Source organism: Larus michahellis, chromosome 2, assembly GCF_964199755.1.
Source record: "Larus michahellis chromosome 2, bLarMic1.1, whole genome shotgun sequence".
NCBI lineage: Eukaryota > Metazoa > Chordata > Aves > Charadriiformes > Laridae > Larus > Larus michahellis.
This window is the reverse complement of record NC_133897.1, coordinates 24,355,003-24,373,386: the sequence shown is the minus strand read 5'-3', so window position 1 is coordinate 24,373,386 and position 18,384 is coordinate 24,355,003. Positions and strand designations below refer to the sequence as shown.

At 39.4% G+C, this 18,384-nt stretch overlaps 1 pseudogene; it reads left to right on the top strand.

The window, feature by feature from the left end:
- The window catches only part of LOC141738321 (phosphatidylcholine translocator ABCB4-like), a 35,769-nt pseudogene that overhangs the window by 15,392 nt on the left and 1,993 nt on the right, over positions 1-18,384 (top strand).

Genomic DNA, 18,384 nt, shown 5'->3' with positions numbered 1-18,384 from the left:
TTCTCCCAACCCATGCCCTGTAAAGTGAATCCCAGGGACAGGAGGGCAGGGAACTGCTGACTGAGACGTATTTGGTGAGATTCCAACTCACTGCTGCAATATAAAACTTATACAGCTAGTTTAAACAAGTTACTTAGCCTCTCACCTCCCCCACCTATCTTTGAAATATGTCGTATGGTGAGATGAATCTCCCTGTTGATGTTTCTGGCAGAGCGCGCCAGAACGACTTGCTCAGACTGGACTATCTCTGTTGATCTTAAGCAAGACAAAGCTAAGCTGTTGTGTGCCAGGCATTCATTTGTCCTCCTCTTGCCTACTTTTTCTCTTCCTCACTGTGCTGAGCGTGTACCTCTATAGAAGGTTTACATCGGATCTAGAGTAGACCCCTTTTCCCTGCAGGCTTTACCAAACCTCTGCTGAATCTCTGTTTGCTCTTTCTGTGGATGGGGCGTTAAGAAAATGCATGCCCTTTTTTATAGGATGGCTTGAATGGCTGTTAAAATTCTTAAAATCTTAAAGTTCTTAAAATCACGTGACAATATTAGGCTATCAGATTTAGCTGGAAATTCATTGAGAATATCCCACACGTTACAGCTTTGTCTTTTATTTTTTAATTGTAAAACACTTATTAAGCCATTATTCTAGCAGTTCAAAATGTTAAGATTTTTAAACTGAATTATATAAAGCTTGGATTCACTTTTTGGGTCATTGGATATTAATACCGATTTATCCCAGTGCACACTCACAACGTGCCTGTAAAAATAACTTTGTCATGTCAGACTACATACTTCTAGGATTTATTTTATTATTCACAAGTAATTAAAAAGATGGAAAAACAATGTAACAGAAATATGACATTAAATACAATTTCAGATAAATATTTTCAGCTAAGTTAAATGAGTTATAGCAAGTAAAATTGCTAAGTGATTAATTTTTAATATTTGTGAAATGCTCTGAAATAGAATTGTCACTGACATGCTTAATGGTAGATAGTATTTTTTCAGTGGAAACTGGATACATAAACTGGGAAGATATTGAAGGGGCATTTTCAAAAAAAGAACCTTTAGATTTTTGTGTTTAGAAAGTACTAGTCTGACATGAAAAAAACAGAGTACCTTAATTTATATTTTCAAATAAAGTATGTTTTGCAGTATTAGATTTAAGCTACATTTTTGCTTTAGTTTACCTCCGAGGAACTGAGAAATATTGTCAAATTCAAAATTTCTTGGTTGAGAATTCTGATCTTTACTAGAACATCATTTACAAAGAAAATTTTTCAGTTAAAATATTTTGTTCAACTCTAATATGAAGACGGGAAATATTATCTCTACCTGACAATACTAATGTGAAGTCATTGTTACTCTGCTTCCAGGTCAGGAAAGGCTGCACTACACTTGTTATCGCTCATCATTTCTCAATGGTTCAAAATGCGGATCTTATAGCTGCACTTGAAATATTTATTGTATGGTGTTATCACATAACGAGGGACTCATAATGAATTAATAGAACAGAATGGAATTTACTACAAGTTTGTTAATATGTAGGTAGCTTTTTCACAAAAAGTTTTTCATAACTTTTATCATATTGTGTGCTATTGACCTAACTGGATTGAGTTGCTCCCAAAGGTACCTCCAGTTCTGCAGTGTATTCTCAGTAGAGAAACTCTGGGGGAAAAAAAATCTTCCCTGAAGAGTGCTAAACTTCATATTAAGAAAACTTCAAATTAAGTAAAATATGCAAGTTTAATTTAAAGTTGTGACTTACAGGAATTCTAAGCAAGAAAGTTTCTTTGTAAGTACGACATTAAAAACAAAGTGTGTGAGAAGGTAAAAATTAAGATTGTGGGGAAAAAATCAAGTTCTGGAGCTGATCGCTTCTCAGACTACTTTTCCAAATCATAGAATTATAAAACAGCTGAGGTTGGAGGGGGCCTCGGTGGCTCATCTAGTCCAACCCCCGCTGAACATGGGGCAGACTCTGAGGTCCGAGTGGGTTGCTTAAGGCCATGTCCTGTTAGGTTTAGAATACCTCCAAGGATGGAGACTCCACACCCTCCTCAAGTCATCTGCTCCAGTGCCTCCCACCTCATTGTGAAAACTCAAACTCTTTTATGCAAGTACTTTTGCAAATCACCAGCACCTTATTGACTCAGGCTCCTGAAGTTTTGTCATTCAGACATAGTCTATCTTGAATATTTTTATTATCTCTTGAGCTGTCTCCTGAACTTCTCAAGTTTCTCTCAGGCCTTAACTTTGAAGCGACTGGAAGTCTTGTTTCTATTCTTCAAGGCTCCCTCCTGTTGAAAGTCCCTTTTACTGACTTTCTGATTCATTTTACAGAGGGTTTCTGGTGGATCTCTTCAGTTACCTTAGTTAACTCCCCTGTATGTTTTCAGAACAGTTTAATGTGACAAAAAATTAGAAAAAAAATCTCTGTGTCTAAAAGTGTGTCATCCCCTCCCTTCTAAGTATTATGTATTGGCAAGTTTTTCACTGAGTATAGAGTGGACTTAATGAAACTTCAGTACTTGATCGGGCTTTGTAAAATTACTCAATATTTATCAATCTTTCATTTACTTAACAAGAATTGTTGTTGTTTTTCTTTTTAAGTCATCATCATTTGAAAATACAGGACAATATGGAATCATAGAATGGTTTGGGTTGGAAGGGACCTTAAAGATCATCTAGTTCCAACCCCCCTGCCATGGACAGGGACACCTCCCACTAGACCACGTTGCTCAAAGCCCCATCCAGCCTGGCCTTGAACACTTCCAGGGATGGGGCATCCACAACGCCCCTGGGCAACCTGTTCCAGTGCCTCACCACCCTCACAGTAAAGAATTTCTTCCTAATATCTCATCTAAATTCACCCTCTTTCAGTTTAAAACTGTTATGCCTCGTCCCATCACTGCAGTCCCTGATAAAGAGTCCCTCCCATTCTCTCCTCTAGGCCCCCTTTAGGTACTGGAAGGCCGCAATAAGGTCTCCCTGGAAACTTCTCTTCTCCAGGCTGAACAACCCCAGCTCTCTCGGCCTGTCGTCACAGGGGAGGTGCTCCAGCCCCCTGATCATCCTCGTGGCCCTCCTTTGGTCCTGCTCAAGCAGGTCCATGTCTTTCTTGTGGGGACACAGTACTCCAGGTGGGGTCTCATGAGGGTGGAGTAGAGGGGCAGAATCACCTTCCTTGATCTGCTGGCCATGCTTCTTTTGATGCAGCCCAGGATCCAATGTCTCCCTCATGTCATTCCTGTGTAGTCTGACCCTACATGGCCCTGGCCCAGGACTGACAGATTCACTAGTACATCTTTGTGCACGCTGAATTGTGTTGTAGTCAGTGAGTATCTGTGCAGGTTCAGAGGCCTCCTCTAGAAAATAACCATTAGCACTACAGCTTTTTGATTGAAAGCTCTTAGAGAAAGAGGGAAATCCCCGGTATTTCTACAATGCCTAAAACGAGCATAGGATCTTACTTGTGAGTACTTGAGGCACCCAGCATCTTATTTTGAAGTGACTGGTTTCCGTTTGAGATCAGATGTGATTAAAAAAATAAAAAACCCACAATTAAAATGTTGTTTGGTGGACCCTAAAGACTATTACATGGTATACACTTGTTTCTTAAAAAACAATGTCTCATTCTTTGCTCTACCCTTACACGTGCTGAATTTAGCTTTTAAAAACTTATATTACCTCAGTTACAGCTAGAATATTTTTTATTTAGTAATTTGCTTTTTAATATTATATGCAGACAGTCACTTAAGTATTTATCTGAAAAAGACAAAAACTGTGATTAGGTAATAAAAAAGATATTTATTTTTTTTTCTCAAACAGGGTTTCACATTTGTCAAAGCTGGAGAAATCCTTACAATGAGGCTTCAATCCATGGATTTTAGAGCAATTCTGAGTCAGGTAAAAGCATTATATATTTAGCTTTCTGGAGCTTTAGAAATGCTTGCTTGTTTACATGCCATAAATTGTCTTTGTATTTATTTAAGTGCTCATGCTGGGATCATATCCATAAAGATACCATACTGATTTCATTAGCTCAGTTTAGAAACTGACTGGACTAAATCTTCATAACAGGTTCAGATAGATATTTTAAATGGTTTTAAAACCTTTTTATTGATATAACTGTAGGTCGAGTGTAAGAAAGCTCAAAGGTAATGGTAGTGTTTATTTAGCTTATTTAATAAAATCAAAGCACCTTTGGACTGAGGACCAGAGAAAGTAGGCTGTACTCTAAGAGACAATATCTGAAATTCAGGTCTGCCTTCATGGTCAGGTAACTCCATGTACAGGCAATGATCCACAAATATTTACTGATGAAGGTTATAGGACCTGGCTATCTGACCAGCTGCACTCACTGAACAGGAGGCTGCTCTTACATAGCAGGCACAGAGCCAAAGACAGCCACAGGAGGGGCCAGCGGTAGGAGAGCATTGAGCAGCAGAGTGAAAACCTGCTGAAATAATCAGTCTGGAATCCAAGCACAGCAGTCTCCAGTTGCTAAGCAGTGAGTAGGACGGCAAGGATCCTAGCTGCATGTGTAACCAGCCTTATCGCCATCGTTTGATGGTTGGCATTAGCTGCTTCCTGGAGCTGGGGTAGTGGCGAGCTGCTCAGCATCCCTACTCCGCTGCACTGTGTGTAATGTACCAGTGCAAACTGGTAAGCCCTACCTGGGTGGCACAGCCTGTGCTGGTACCTGCCCTGCAGGCTTGCCAGCACTTCCAGTTCATATTTCAGCACAGCTGAACTAAGGTATTTTTGCCCCTCTTTTGCTGCCATTCCTACCAGTTGATTTCCTACCCAGTATTTTTTTTTTTCAATTCATCAAGTATTTCAAGGAAGTGTTGGTATTCAGCATTTTATTATCAATCCACAGCCTAAATGCATTCCTTCCCTGAATTTCTATCAAATTTTACTCCCAGCTGACCCAGCTGTAGCTATGTGCGTGGTCCCTGAGGTAGTAGAAAGCAGCGCGGTGTGAGACTAGACACATCGCTCCCTTGCCTTTCACTCACTACAGACAGTGGTCAATCCCAACCATTCTAGTCTGATACTTCAGCAAGTCTGGGACCAAAGAGGAGGTTTCCAAGCAGGCAGAAGCCCACCACTTCTTCAGCCCATACAACTGAGTGAAGTTTACCCGGTGTCCATAGAGGGGTCTTCCATCCTAGACAAGTTCCCAAAACCAACCTGACTTGCATCAGCTTCCCTTCTGCTAACCCCTTTCACTGGGCACCCAGATGCCCCTTCTTTCTGGTTTATTATGGGGATGGATTATAGGTCACCTCCTTGGAAGTTATGTCCCATGAGACTTTTTTGACTAGCCCAGGAGGAAAGTGAAGTCTCTGGCGTGAAAAGAGTGCCCACCTGGCATCATGTTCAAGTATCAGGCACTACAGCGGTGGGACTTGGGAGGGTTTTGTGTATTAGCACTGACACATGTAGTGTGTTCTCCATATCATGGAAGGCCAAAGCAGCCATCTGGCTATGGAAGCCTACAGCCAGATTGAAACTCTTTGTTTTCCATCTTTTTTTCTTACTGTATTTATAAATACAATACTTTACTGCACTTTAAAATAATCCCTCACCCTCAGTAAACTCCAAAGAAATCAAACTATAACATGTTTGTTGATTTATACACTAATGGTAGGAAATATAAAAGCTCTTACAGTAATCTTATGAACAGTTATTACACAAAAATACCATACTGCTGCTAATAATTATGTATTCATAAAGTAATACAAATACTTAGATTGTTTCATGGTAATGACCTTTTGGGTTTGATATTTGGCAAATCTGGAGGAAAGATAGAGTGAAAAATTTATTTTTATTTCCTGGGTTTGAATAATACAAATATTTTGCGTTGAATTTGGATGTATTTTTTTTCAAATAAGTGCTTCAGAGTCACTGATCCCTCTGACCAATTTATCTGAATTGATAATGAGATACAAAAGTATATGACTGACAAGTTTTTCTTCCCTGATAATAGTGTCTTCCAGATGAGGAAGAGGTAGTCTTGAGTAACGTCCCAGCACTGCATATCATTTTACATATGTCTTCTCAGAAATTTTGCAGCAACACTCAGACTTTTGGAACACTTCACAGCAGACTTACAGATTTCACAGTACTTGTAACTGACAGAGAACGAAGATGTATTTTTAGCTTTATAACAGGAGAAAGTATATTGTTTAGTTAGTAGTCTTTGCAGATGCATGTTATACATCCAAGTAATTGTCCATAAATGGGAGATTTCTTGGTGTTGTTATTTAGTGAGTGTCCGATCATCAAACCCACATCAAATTCACAAGCAAAATTTCTTGTAAAGCTACAGATGATAAGAAATAATGTGGTGGTGTCTGTGCTTTTGCAAAAAGGATATACAGATTGTTAACACAACTTAGGTTTGAGGTTTGTTTTCCCATATCTTCATTAAACATCTAGGTCTATCGTATTTATGGTTACATGTAAAGATCACCATATCGTGTGTGTCATCCCATTGTGATCTGAAGTGATGAAGTTCTCTTATGTACGTAGCCTAACTAGGTGAAGTGCAAATTAAAGTTTTTAAGATTGCAATAACTCTATTTCATGTTGTAGGAGATCAGCTGGTTTGATGATCCTAAAATTAGCACTGGAGCATTAATTACAAGATTTGCTAATGATGCCTCACAAGTGAAAGGAGTGAGTAATAAGCACTGGCATTTTTCACACCTGGTTTAGCGTGGAGTAAGTTACAGACTGGATTTAATAGGTAGAAATCCTGTACACACAGTCATCTGGAAGCTGTTATTTATTGAATACTATAATATAAAATTATTTATTAAATAACTATTTATTAAGTAATATTTATTCTGGTGTCACACAAAATTTTAATGCCATAATAGTAGGTAAGATATGTATTTACATATATATATATATGTTTGCTTTTAGTTCATTCTAATATCCAGTCCTCTTACACTAGTATAAATGAGTCATCCAAGGAGTCCATTTATTTATTTATCCAACTTGCTTAGATGTCTAAACAGCATTGTGTTTCTATGCTAAACATTACAAATATTAACAAACTGTGAGGCGTGTGCCTCAAAATGAGGATTGCTCTCATTGCAGCACTGTGTTTGTTCACATTCTTAAAGTTAAAAGTGGTCAGAGAGAAAAAATAGTTATCTCAGATTCCAAGTTAGGAAATGTCATGTTTCAGGAGACCTGGCAAGTTTGAAGTCACAGTTCTATGTATAAAAAACACGAGATTTATGAAATGTCATTGTGTTTTCTTGTGCAAAACCTGAAAACAAGGACTGTAAGTCCTTGGACTTACACAGAATCACAAAATTACAGTTTGGGTTGGAAGGGACCATAAAGGTCATCTAGTTCCAAGCCCCCTGCCCTGGGCAGGGACAACCTCCCACTAGACCAGGCTGCTCAAAGCCTCACTTTTAAGGACTATTAGCACTTTCAGATATCCTCTGGTGAATAAATCTCAATTGTCTAGGTAACAAGTATTTCCTGTCTACTTGTGAAATAAAACAGTCATTTGCATTAGTTTCATTCTTTTCCAGGCTGCAGGTTCCAGACTGGCACTAATCGCCCAAAATGTAGCTAATCTTGGGACTGTGATTGTTTTGTCATTGCTCTGTGGCTGGCAGCTGACTCCTCTGTTTTTAACTGTTGTGACAATTATTGCTGCAACGGGAATGATTCTAATGAAGATACTCGCTGACATGCAAAAAAAAGATAAGAAGGAACTGGAAATCGCAGGAAAGGTGGGTTCAGTGACATTTTTGTTGTACTACATCTAATGTTGTACTACACAGAGTTGCTTAATAGACAGGGACATTGGTGATGTATAAATAATATACTCCTCAAAGAAGTAAAAGTCTGCCTTACTGTATTGTTCTGGCAAAATGATGATATAGTAAATATGAAGCTGAAAATTAAAAAGGTGAGTTGTTAATTTATATTCTCAAATAGTTTGTAGCATTCAGAGCATACGCCTGTTCTGAGTCTGCATTTGTGGTCCCTATCCTTTCCCAGCACTCTGCCTTTTTGCCTTTTCTTCATTTCTTTCCAGCTCTTTCCTTTCAGAGCCCCCCTCTTCTACCTCTCACCTACCGTCTCTTTCTCTCACTTTGCAGTTTTCTGAGGGTTTAGTATAAAAAGGCACAGTCTAGAAACCAGCAGTAACAAAGATGCATGAAAAAATCACGGTGACAGTGTAGCTGACCATGCCCTGCAATCTCTTGCTCTGATTTTCATTCCCTCCCCTCTCAGCATGGAAGGAAACCAGGAGCCTGGGAATCTGTGTCAAAGGAAAATGTGAGTGTGGGAGCAAAGAGGGAGGGTGTTACTTCATTTCATAACTTTGAGAACTGTTTCCCCACTTGCCAAGACGTCCTGTCTCAGGACAGACTGACGTTTGTGGGGACTGGGTTTTGACACACTCCGAGCAACACAGCACCTGTGTGATCTTCTCTTCTGCCCTTTCCTTCCCTCTCATTGCACCGCAGTCAGTTGTGCAGAGGAGTCTGGGCACAGCAAATCTTATTCTCTCTTTCCATGATCTGTATTAGGAAAGTTTGTCGGAGGCATTTCTATACCTCCAGACTGATTAGAAAATAGTTTGGAGTGTTTGCTCCTAGTCCTTTTCATACTAAAACAAAACTTTACTTATTGTGCAGAAGTAATGATGTAGAAGGAAAGGTCTGCTAAGTACATGCATACAGTTAAGTTTTTGGAGGTTAGCTCTCATGTTCCGAGCTGCTAGGCTTTTCCTTTTTCTTACTGACTTGAAGGCTGGAAGTGAAGTTTGCTTCCAAGTACCATTCCAGTACAGGCTGATGTTTCACAAGCTTAGAGGTGTTTTGTTATACCTTAATACACATTAATATAAGAACCTAAAAGAGGTTTATTTTTAAATAAAGAGCTAAAGCTAAAAGAGGTTTATTTTTAAAAGAACATATGCATTGAGAAAAAGAAACCTGTTTGTCTTTACATAGAATCATAGAATCATTTAGGTTGGAAAAGACCCTTAGGATCATCGAGTCCAACCATCAACCCCACTCTACAAAGGTCTCCCCTACACCATATCCCCTAACACCACATCTAAACGAGTCTTAAACACATCCAGGGATGGTGACTCCACCACCTCCCTGGGCAGCCACTCTTTCTGTGAAGAATTTTTTCCTAATGTCCAGCCTAAACCTACCCTGCTGCAGCTTGAACCCATTCCCTCTTGTTCTATCGCTAATTACCTGTGAGAAGAGACCAGCACCAACCTCTCTACAATGTCCTTTCAAGTAGTTGTAGAGAGTGATGAGGTCTCCCCTCAGCCTCCTCTTCCTCAAACTAAACAGTCACAGCTCCTTCAATCTCTCCTCATAAGATTTATTCTCCAGGCCCTTCACCAGCTTCGTGGCCCTCCTCTGCACTTGCTCCAGCACCTCGATATCTCTCTCGTATTGAGGTGCCCAGAACTGGACACAATACTCAAGGTGTGGCCTCACCAGTGCTGAGTACAGGGGGACAATCACCTCCCTCCTTCTGCTGGTCACACTATTTCTAATACAAACCAGGATGCCATTGGCTTTCTTGGCCACCTGGGCACACTGCTGGCTCATGTTCAGCCGCTTGTCAATTAGAACCCCCAGTAATCAAGAAAAAATTCAAAATACTGTCACTGATTATTCATAAAGTTTTGCCAAAAAAGTAACCTTGTTGAGTGCATTCTTATGCACTGAACTAGTTTAAAGTTATCTCATAGTTAAGTTGTTTACAGCTGATTATCATTATCTCATGCCAACTTCCTTGGAGACTATTTGTAAGAACAGTTACGTGACTGTTAGGCGATGACCTGAATATCTGTTTTTGGCAGACTATATTAATCAAAACAATTTTTTGCAGATCCCCCAGTTTTTGGCAAAATTTAAAACATATTTATTTCCATAGCAATTCAGCAAAATGTTTCATTATCAACATATAAAGTAAACCTGAAGGAAAACAAGTCCCAACCATCTGTTTTTAGCTCTATGTAAAAAATCTACAGTTCTCTTTAAAAGTGGGGTTCTTCCTGGAAAACCACCTATGGAGAGATGCCATCTTCACACACCAAAGATAAAAATAAACTATTCTCAGTGAAAGGTAGTACAGAAACAACATAGCTAAAAGAGAGTAAGTGTATTTCACGCCTTCCTTACGAGCAGCAGAATCGGTCATACGCTTATCTAATGGAGTCAATTGGCTCCTGGTACAATCTACAAGCATATGATTTGGAGTGGTACAGACACTACGGGGGGCTTCAGTGAAAGTAGTGGGATTCCGCTGTGTATGCATCTTACATGAGTGACAATATGTGGGAAAGAATTGAGCTTCAGTCTCAGGTCCTAGGTGACTTTCTAGACAGTGGATAATTTTTAGTTATCTTTTCACATAAAATCATAGAATTATAGAATTGCCTAGCTTGGACAGGACCTTTCAGAGCATCTAGTCCAACCATCAACTGAGAAAAAAACCATCACTAAACCGTATCTTTAAGCACTATGTCTACCTGTCTTTTAAATACGTCCAGGGATGGTGCCTCAATCACTTCCCTGGGCAGCCAGTTCCAATGCTTAATAACCTTTTCAGTGTAAAATTTTTTCCTAATATCCAATCCTTCCCTGGCACATCTTGAGGCTGTTTCCTCTTGTCCTATCACTTGTTACTTGGGAGAAGAGACCAACCCCCACCTTGCTACAACCTCCTTTCAGGTAGTTGTAGAGAGCGATAAGGTCTCCCCTCAGCCCCCTTTTCTCCAGGCTAAACAATCCCAGCTCCCTCAGACGCACCTCATAAGACTTGTGCTCCAGACCCCTCACCAGCTTTGTTGCCCTTCTCTGGACCCACTCCAGCACCCCAGTGTCTTTCTTGTAGTGAGGGGCCCAAAACTGGACGCAGTACTCAAGGTGGGGCCTCACCAGTGTTGAGTACAGCTCTCCAGCCACTCTTCCCCAAGCCTGTAGCTGCATGGGGTTGTTGTGACCCAAGTGCAGGACCTGGCACTTGGCCTTGTTGAACCTCATGCTGTTGGCCTTGACCCATTGATGCAGCCTGTCCAGATCCCTCTGTAGAGCCTTCCTACCCTCAGGCAGATCAACACTCATGCCCATCTTGGTGTCATCTGCAAACTTACTGAGGGTGCTCTCAATCCCCTCGTCCAGATCAATGAGTACATTGAACTAAATTATGAGCTAGAATGAGTATAGTGCTCCATGGATATAATTTACAAAATCACTTTCCAAGATGCTTTACAGTTTGAGTTTTGATTTGCTGCATTCTTGACCAAGGTGAAATCAATTGTTGTTATTAGAAGATTTGCTGATTATATTAATTAACTACAAACAAATCCCCTTAATATTTGGGGAGCATTAAGAAAATTAAGGCGTGAGCTTCGATCATTAATCATTTTTGGAAACTACTTCCTGCTGTTTCTTCTGTGGCAAAACAGGAAGATTTTCAAAGGCATAAAATTAATTGGAATTAGATGAGAAGCTGCCATATGGGCCAGGAAAGCCTGTCTCCACATTTTTAAGAATGGCCAGTAGTTTCAAGTTTCTCCTTGAGTTTCTCTGGACTTCTGAAAGACTCCTGATTTTCCAAAAATGCTGAGAATGCACCCTGGGAAAGATTATTCCTTTAAGGGTGAGTTCAAAATCACTAGTTGCTTTTGAAAATGTGGACATATGTTTACCCTGCAGTCCCAAATGCGTTTGCAGGTGATGTAGGCTTGTTCAGTTTATCCTGACTGGGCTCCTGCAGCGATGACAGCTGCATGGCATCATCCTTGTGACAGGTTTCACAAGCCCGCTGGAAAATAAACTCCTATTGCTAGCCTGTGCTAAAATGTATGCTGCCTCAACTTCACTGCTATAATCCACGCTAATTGGATAAATTTAACAGCAACATAACTACAAATGTTGCAATCACTCTTTCAACACTATTGTAGGTACACTTCTATTGCAGTTATTCTATTTATCGGATTATGTTAAAAAACGTCCATATAATCTTGTTCTTCTGCTGATGACTATCTGTTCTCTGATACCGATTGCTTCTAAAGCCATAGAAAATACTCAAACTGTTGTTACTTTGACTCAGGAAAGAAATTTTGAGCTTATGTATGGACAAAGTTTGCAATCATCAAACAGGTAAAAAAATGCTTCTCAAAAAAACCTTATTGAAATATTCCTTTTTAAAATGAACATAAATTAACACCAATAAGCTGAATCAAAATTTATCTGTCAGTGAATAATAAAATCTTTCATTCCAAACTCAGCTTTGATATAAAAAATATAGATTATCTTTTCCTTCAAGCTGATGTTCTTGACATTTTAGGTAATGTTCTAAATGTAGTGTTCTAAAAGACTTTTTTTTTTTCCAAAGTGTCCATGATATTGTTATTGGCTGTTGTAATTCTGCAAATGGAAGCCTTTATTAATTCTTAAATCATGAGTCCTTTCTTCTGAGGGAACCTATTGTTTAACAAACCAAAAGTCAGTCTTTACCTGTATGTTTAGGTAAGATTCCTATCAAAATCAGTGGGATTTTCCTGAGGAAGGAACCAGAAGGGTGGACCTGCACAGCAGCTTCTTTATTTGTTGACTCTGCTATTCCATCAAAGTGCTATTGCAGGTCATGTGAAACTTAATGAATTGTCACTTGCTTTGGTTCAATGTAAGACAAAGCACAAAGACTTGTTCTGTTGAAGTTATTTCTGCTTTATACAAATTCTGAAGTTCTCGATGATTTTCCTCATGTGTCAGTTGAAACTTTGAATTGCAAGCGTGTTATAATTTTAAAAATAGTTTTAATGAATGTATGAGGTAAAGACAGTGCAAATTGTATCTGCTCAAAATATTTAGCGTTAGAGCAATTTCTTCTTCTGTCCCAACGGTTTCATCAGTTTTTGCAGACAGAGGAACCTGAAGCATACAGGAATGATGATATTTTAGGTTAGGATCTTACAAAGAGCTTTAAAATACTAAGGACTTGTGGATTCTTTTGAATTACAGGATACTTTTCACATTCTTGATTGCTACAAGTGAATGTACAATATGATCGTGATTATATGTTTTTTCTCTTACAGAAATTCTGTAAAGAAGGCACATATCTTTGGATTTACTTTTGCCTTTACACAAGCTATTATGTACTTACACTGGGTGTTTAAGGTTTGGTGCCTATCTAGTGAGAAAAGGACATGGTTTTGTAAGTATCTCTTAGGTTCTTCTTTGTTTATGTTGCAGAGTATGTTTGATTTTTCTATAGGTATTATGAAATCGTGGCATATAGAACTGAAAAAAATCAATAAATACTTCTGTCTTCCACTCTTCACCCTTATATTCCTCTTCCTTCCACTATTACAAATCCAAAATAAATGATGTTTTTAGCTACCTGCATACAATTTCCCTTGTTGTCAGGTTGCCCAGGGTAAAAGGAAGGCAACGTGAAAACAGGCAAAGCCAAGCCATTCCTTGCTTTCATGGCCTACAAGGTTTCTTTAACAACAGCAGAATCACATGGCTTAGCTGTAGGGAGCGTAGGTGGACAGGATTAAAAGGTAGGCAGAGCAAGTAACAAGTGAAACTGAGGTGAGGAAATTATAAACCTTGGGACAAGAGAGGTGGAGAGCAGGAGAAAGGCTCAGCAAACACCCGATCTGGAAAATGCCCAGCCAGAGCTGAAAAAGCTTCTCCGAGTGTTTCCAGTGAGTTGTTGCCATTGTCCCCACCAACTGGCACCTTTTCAACCTTCTCTTTCCTCCCTCCCTGTCTCTAGCATCTAACCAAGTCTTCTGCGTGTCTCCCTGCAGCTGGAATCCCTGTCCATATTTGTCGATAGACACCTTGTCTCCCATGCACATCCCATGCTTGCTTTCAGCACTTGCCGCACTCTTGTCTGGCAAAAAAAAATGATGCTGAAGCTATAACGGCTTCTTATCCTGATTACACCAACCCCATCTCAAAAAAATAACATTACTCTCCCTTTCCCTACGCATTCAGGTGAATCCCTTCTCCTCGTATGTCTCCTCTCCTACTGCCCCCGGATTTCATGACTCTCTCTCATCTCCTATTTGTCTTTTGCCTTTTTCTCCTTAACTCCAGCATCTGATTGTGCCTGGAAGACTGGGCCGTTCAAAGGGAATGTGGAATGGCAAATTTCTCCATAATCTTCAGGCTGCTCTGCAGCTAATACCATCAATTTTATAGATGAAGAAACTGAGCTGCAAGGAACGACACATCCTACCACATCTCATGCATTGAGAACAGAAACAGAAATCAACACATCCATTTCTAATGAATCCAGAGAGGTGGGCAGGGAAGGGAAGCTTAGAGTGCTGCGCTCCTCCCTACAAATTATGGATTTTCTCAGCAAGGAAAAAAGTCACAGAGTTTGCAGTAGACAGCTCTTACCCTACCTCATCTCTATTAATGAGTATTTATCTGAAGTCCCTAATCTACCCATAAAAGATTTTCTTGCCTTTGCCAGATCAATGTCAGTATATTTTTCTCCTTTTAATCTTTACAGAGTTTTTTCAGCTGTTGTATTTGGTGCAATGGCACTAGGACAAAGCGCTTCTTTCACTCCAGACTATGCCAAAGCCAAGATATCCACTGCCCACTTGTTCATGCTGTTTGAAAGAGTACCACCCGTAGAAAGATACAGCAAGGAAGGAGAGAAGCCTGTAAGTAAGCACGGTGTTATACACAGCATAGCATCGTCCTCTAATTTATTCCAAGCCTGGTTTTCTTTTTTTTTTTTCCTCCCACCCACATGACAGCTACTGAGAACAAGTGCTGTGCAAACCCATTCACATCTGACTCATCCAACTAAATTGGGGTTAAGCTATGCTTTGTGTCTTCTCTTGCCAAAACCTCACCTGTCTCTTGGCAAAAGATCTTTAAAGAGCCAGTGGAAAGAGGGTTAATGCAGCAGAGACCATTTTTCAAGACTTTCTTGCATGAAGCTACCTTAGCATAGATCTTGAACATATAAGTAGGTCTCCAGTATTTAACCAGAAATTTTTGAGGGATAACTTATGTGCAAGTTGTCCACAATAGATGGTCAAATACTTTAGTAACCAACAACGTATATGAACATATGGGTGCACGTGGCCTCTCTTATAACAAAGAGGACAGAACATTCCAGACAGCTGTCACGTATATATTATAAACCTGGTGTTTATTATGTGTACATACACATATGTATACACACACACATAATAATAAAGGAAAATACCTGTGAAGTCATCTGAAGTATCACATATTTGAGCTGTTCTGTTGACTGGTCATTTGCATATGTCTATATTTAAATTTTATATGTACTCATTCATATGAACTATACTTCTTCTGTAGGCATATATCCCTATTACATATATCATATTACATTTAATAGAAATTAATTAGAAAAGATCTTTAAGGAAAAGGATTGATTCTGTCCGCAGATCAAAAATGGTAGATTATTTTCAGTATCTTTAAGGACAAAAATTTAAAAAATCAGCAAAGAACATGCCAAGAATCTGAACAAGGTCCTCACAAAGCAGACAGAAGTCAGCCACCTAGAGTTATTATTACTTTTGAAAATGTAATTTTGTTTAACAGATGGTGTAAGAGAAGCTGTCAGAATTTGTGTTTATGGAACAGAATTTTAATTAAAATATGCCTGCAGAGTTGAATATTTAGGAGCAAGTTTGTGTTTTCACAATAGCTTCTCACTACCTACTAATTCCTGGGAAAAAAAGAAGTCTAATCCTTTGGAAAAACTCCCACTGATCTCTATCATCAATGCTCTTCATAGTCTTTTATGATCTATTACATTAGCCTAAAAACTTGACCTAACTCGGCTGTTTCAATCAGCAAATATTTGGTGGAAACATAACATTCAACGATGCGGTGTTTAACTACCCAACCTGACCAGAGGCCAAAGTGCTCTGAGGTTTGAACATGAAAGTAGAAAAAGGACAAATTCTGGCTCTTGTTGGTAGCAGTGGCTGTGGAAAAAGCACTGTTGTTCAGCCGCTTGAGAGATTTTACGACCCACTTTATGTAGAAATGGTAAGTGTTCCACATCAAAGTGTAAGTTGCAGGTACGTGACATATGCTTGCTCTATTTTATTAATATAATTTATTTTCTTTTTTTTTTTCCTTTTAAATAATCTCACTACATGTTTGCTAGTGTAACTACTCACTTTTTTCAATGTTTCTAGTATAATTTTTTTGGTAATATTTTTGAAAATTAAGGCCAGGAACGTGTGGATTTTCAATATTCTCTATGTAATCATGGGGAAAGTAGAAGGAAAGTAAAATTTCTGAATTTCCCATGCCATTTCAAGTTACTAGAACAAGATCTAATGGAGAGAAGTTGTTACATTGGCCTGACTGGAGCCTACTGCTATCACTGAGGTTTAGTTTAACTACAGTAAGGACGAACTGTTGGAAATTTATCAGCAGCACTGCTTAGGGTAGCCACTGAACTTCATCGCATCACCACCTAGTATGTACAAACTGAGTAAAGGGAAGATCAAAAAAACCTGACAAGCTCTTCTTGTATCTTGAAGCATCTGGAAGCTGCAGATAGATGTCTCTGCATTCACAGGAAATTTTGTACTTGCCAAATAAAGTGATCTCATATTTCATCTGTTTCTTCACTTACATCCGTATTTCATCCATAGTCAGCGCTTCAGTTCAGAGGATTTTTCTTCCTCTAAAAGTCAGAGGAACATGTGACCACTGGACTTCCCAAACCCTCCCCACCACTGGACGTCTGCCTCCCACCATAGTCCTGACTCTCTGTGAAAGGAAAAACTGTCATCTGTAGCTCAAACCAAACTGCAGCCTGAAGTACGGGTACCCTCCTTGACAGATGGAGATGCTGGAGTGACCTTTTGGCTTCTCCCTGGAGTTTGTATTTAGTTCCTGATGCTTCTCAATGAAAGAGTGGCCTTGAACTGAGAGATATCTTTTTCTGAAACAGCAAAAAAAAAATACCTGTTCAGTGCTTAATCATTTAAATGCTTCTAGTACATTCTGAGAATAAGAAGATAGATTCATCTCATCAACCCGCCCAGAAAACAGCTGGCAAGTCAAATTATTCCTTACAAAGGCGTACCTAGTCTCATGTGTACACAAATACAGTTTTTCTGGTAAAGACAGAAACATTTAGCCTATTATATTTTAGTTGATCATTGTCCTGAGGAATCCAAGCCTTGGGGTCGGGCTCTCTGCCATGCCAGGCTGTGTATAAACAGAACAAAAAGATGATCTGCTCTCCAAGAGTCCAATGTCCAGGTGCACCCACAGGCACAGGATGATGATGTAGTCCACAGCGCATTAATTCTGCTTTAGATAGGAGTCATCAGGATAAAGCAGAAATATGGACTGATGTTTTATTTTAGACAAAATAAGTCTCTGCATAACAGAGACAGTTAAACTTCTAATTGTGGATGCTAATGTCCAGATAAGGTACAGCGGGAGGAGTTCAAGTGCCAATATATAGAGTTTTACACACAAATCTCATCTTATATGAGCAACTGGTAGTAGATTAATTTTTCTCACTGATGTACAAGGACGATACTCAGTTATGGGATTAGGGACTACTGTCCATTACTGTCGCCCTTTACTGTCATTTGAGAGGCGAGGACATCCGACTCCCAGATCAGCATAATGGAGATGGGATATAGCCGCTAATAAAGGAAGTAGCTGTGGAAACACTTTGTCGTGTAGGTTTTCTACCGGTTTCTGAAATAGATCTTAGTGTCATCAGCATAGTGCCAGATGTCTCTAGGACTGACAGCAAGATGGCAGAGAAAGTAGATCTGTATTGGCTCTTGTAGTTAGGGTGATAAACAAGAGGGGTGCAACACAGTGGCTGCATATAGCTGGAGTATTCAAAGGTTCATAAAGATGTCTGACATTGTATTGATTGCAAATATAACTAGGCTTTCACACTCATCTCCCTACCTCTGCTGCCACGCACAAGTGCCTAAGATAACAGACTTCAGGGCATGAAATGACCTGTGTGCCCCATTTGCTAAAGGCCTTAATTTCACTAAATTTAAGAAAAAAAAACAACCAAAAAACAACACAAACAAAATCCAGCCATCTATAAAGTACCGTATATTATTCCTCACTTTTTAGCTCCTGGATCGCCAAAATGCAAAGACACTAAATATCCAGTGGCTGAGAGCTCAGGTTGGTATTGTGTCACAAGAACCAATGCTGTTTGACTGCACTATTGCTGAAAACATCGCATATGGGGATAACACTCGGCAGTGTCACATGAGGAAATTGTTAAGGCAGCAAAAGAAGCCAATATTCTTTACTTCATTGAATCACTACAAAAGGTAATGAAGCCC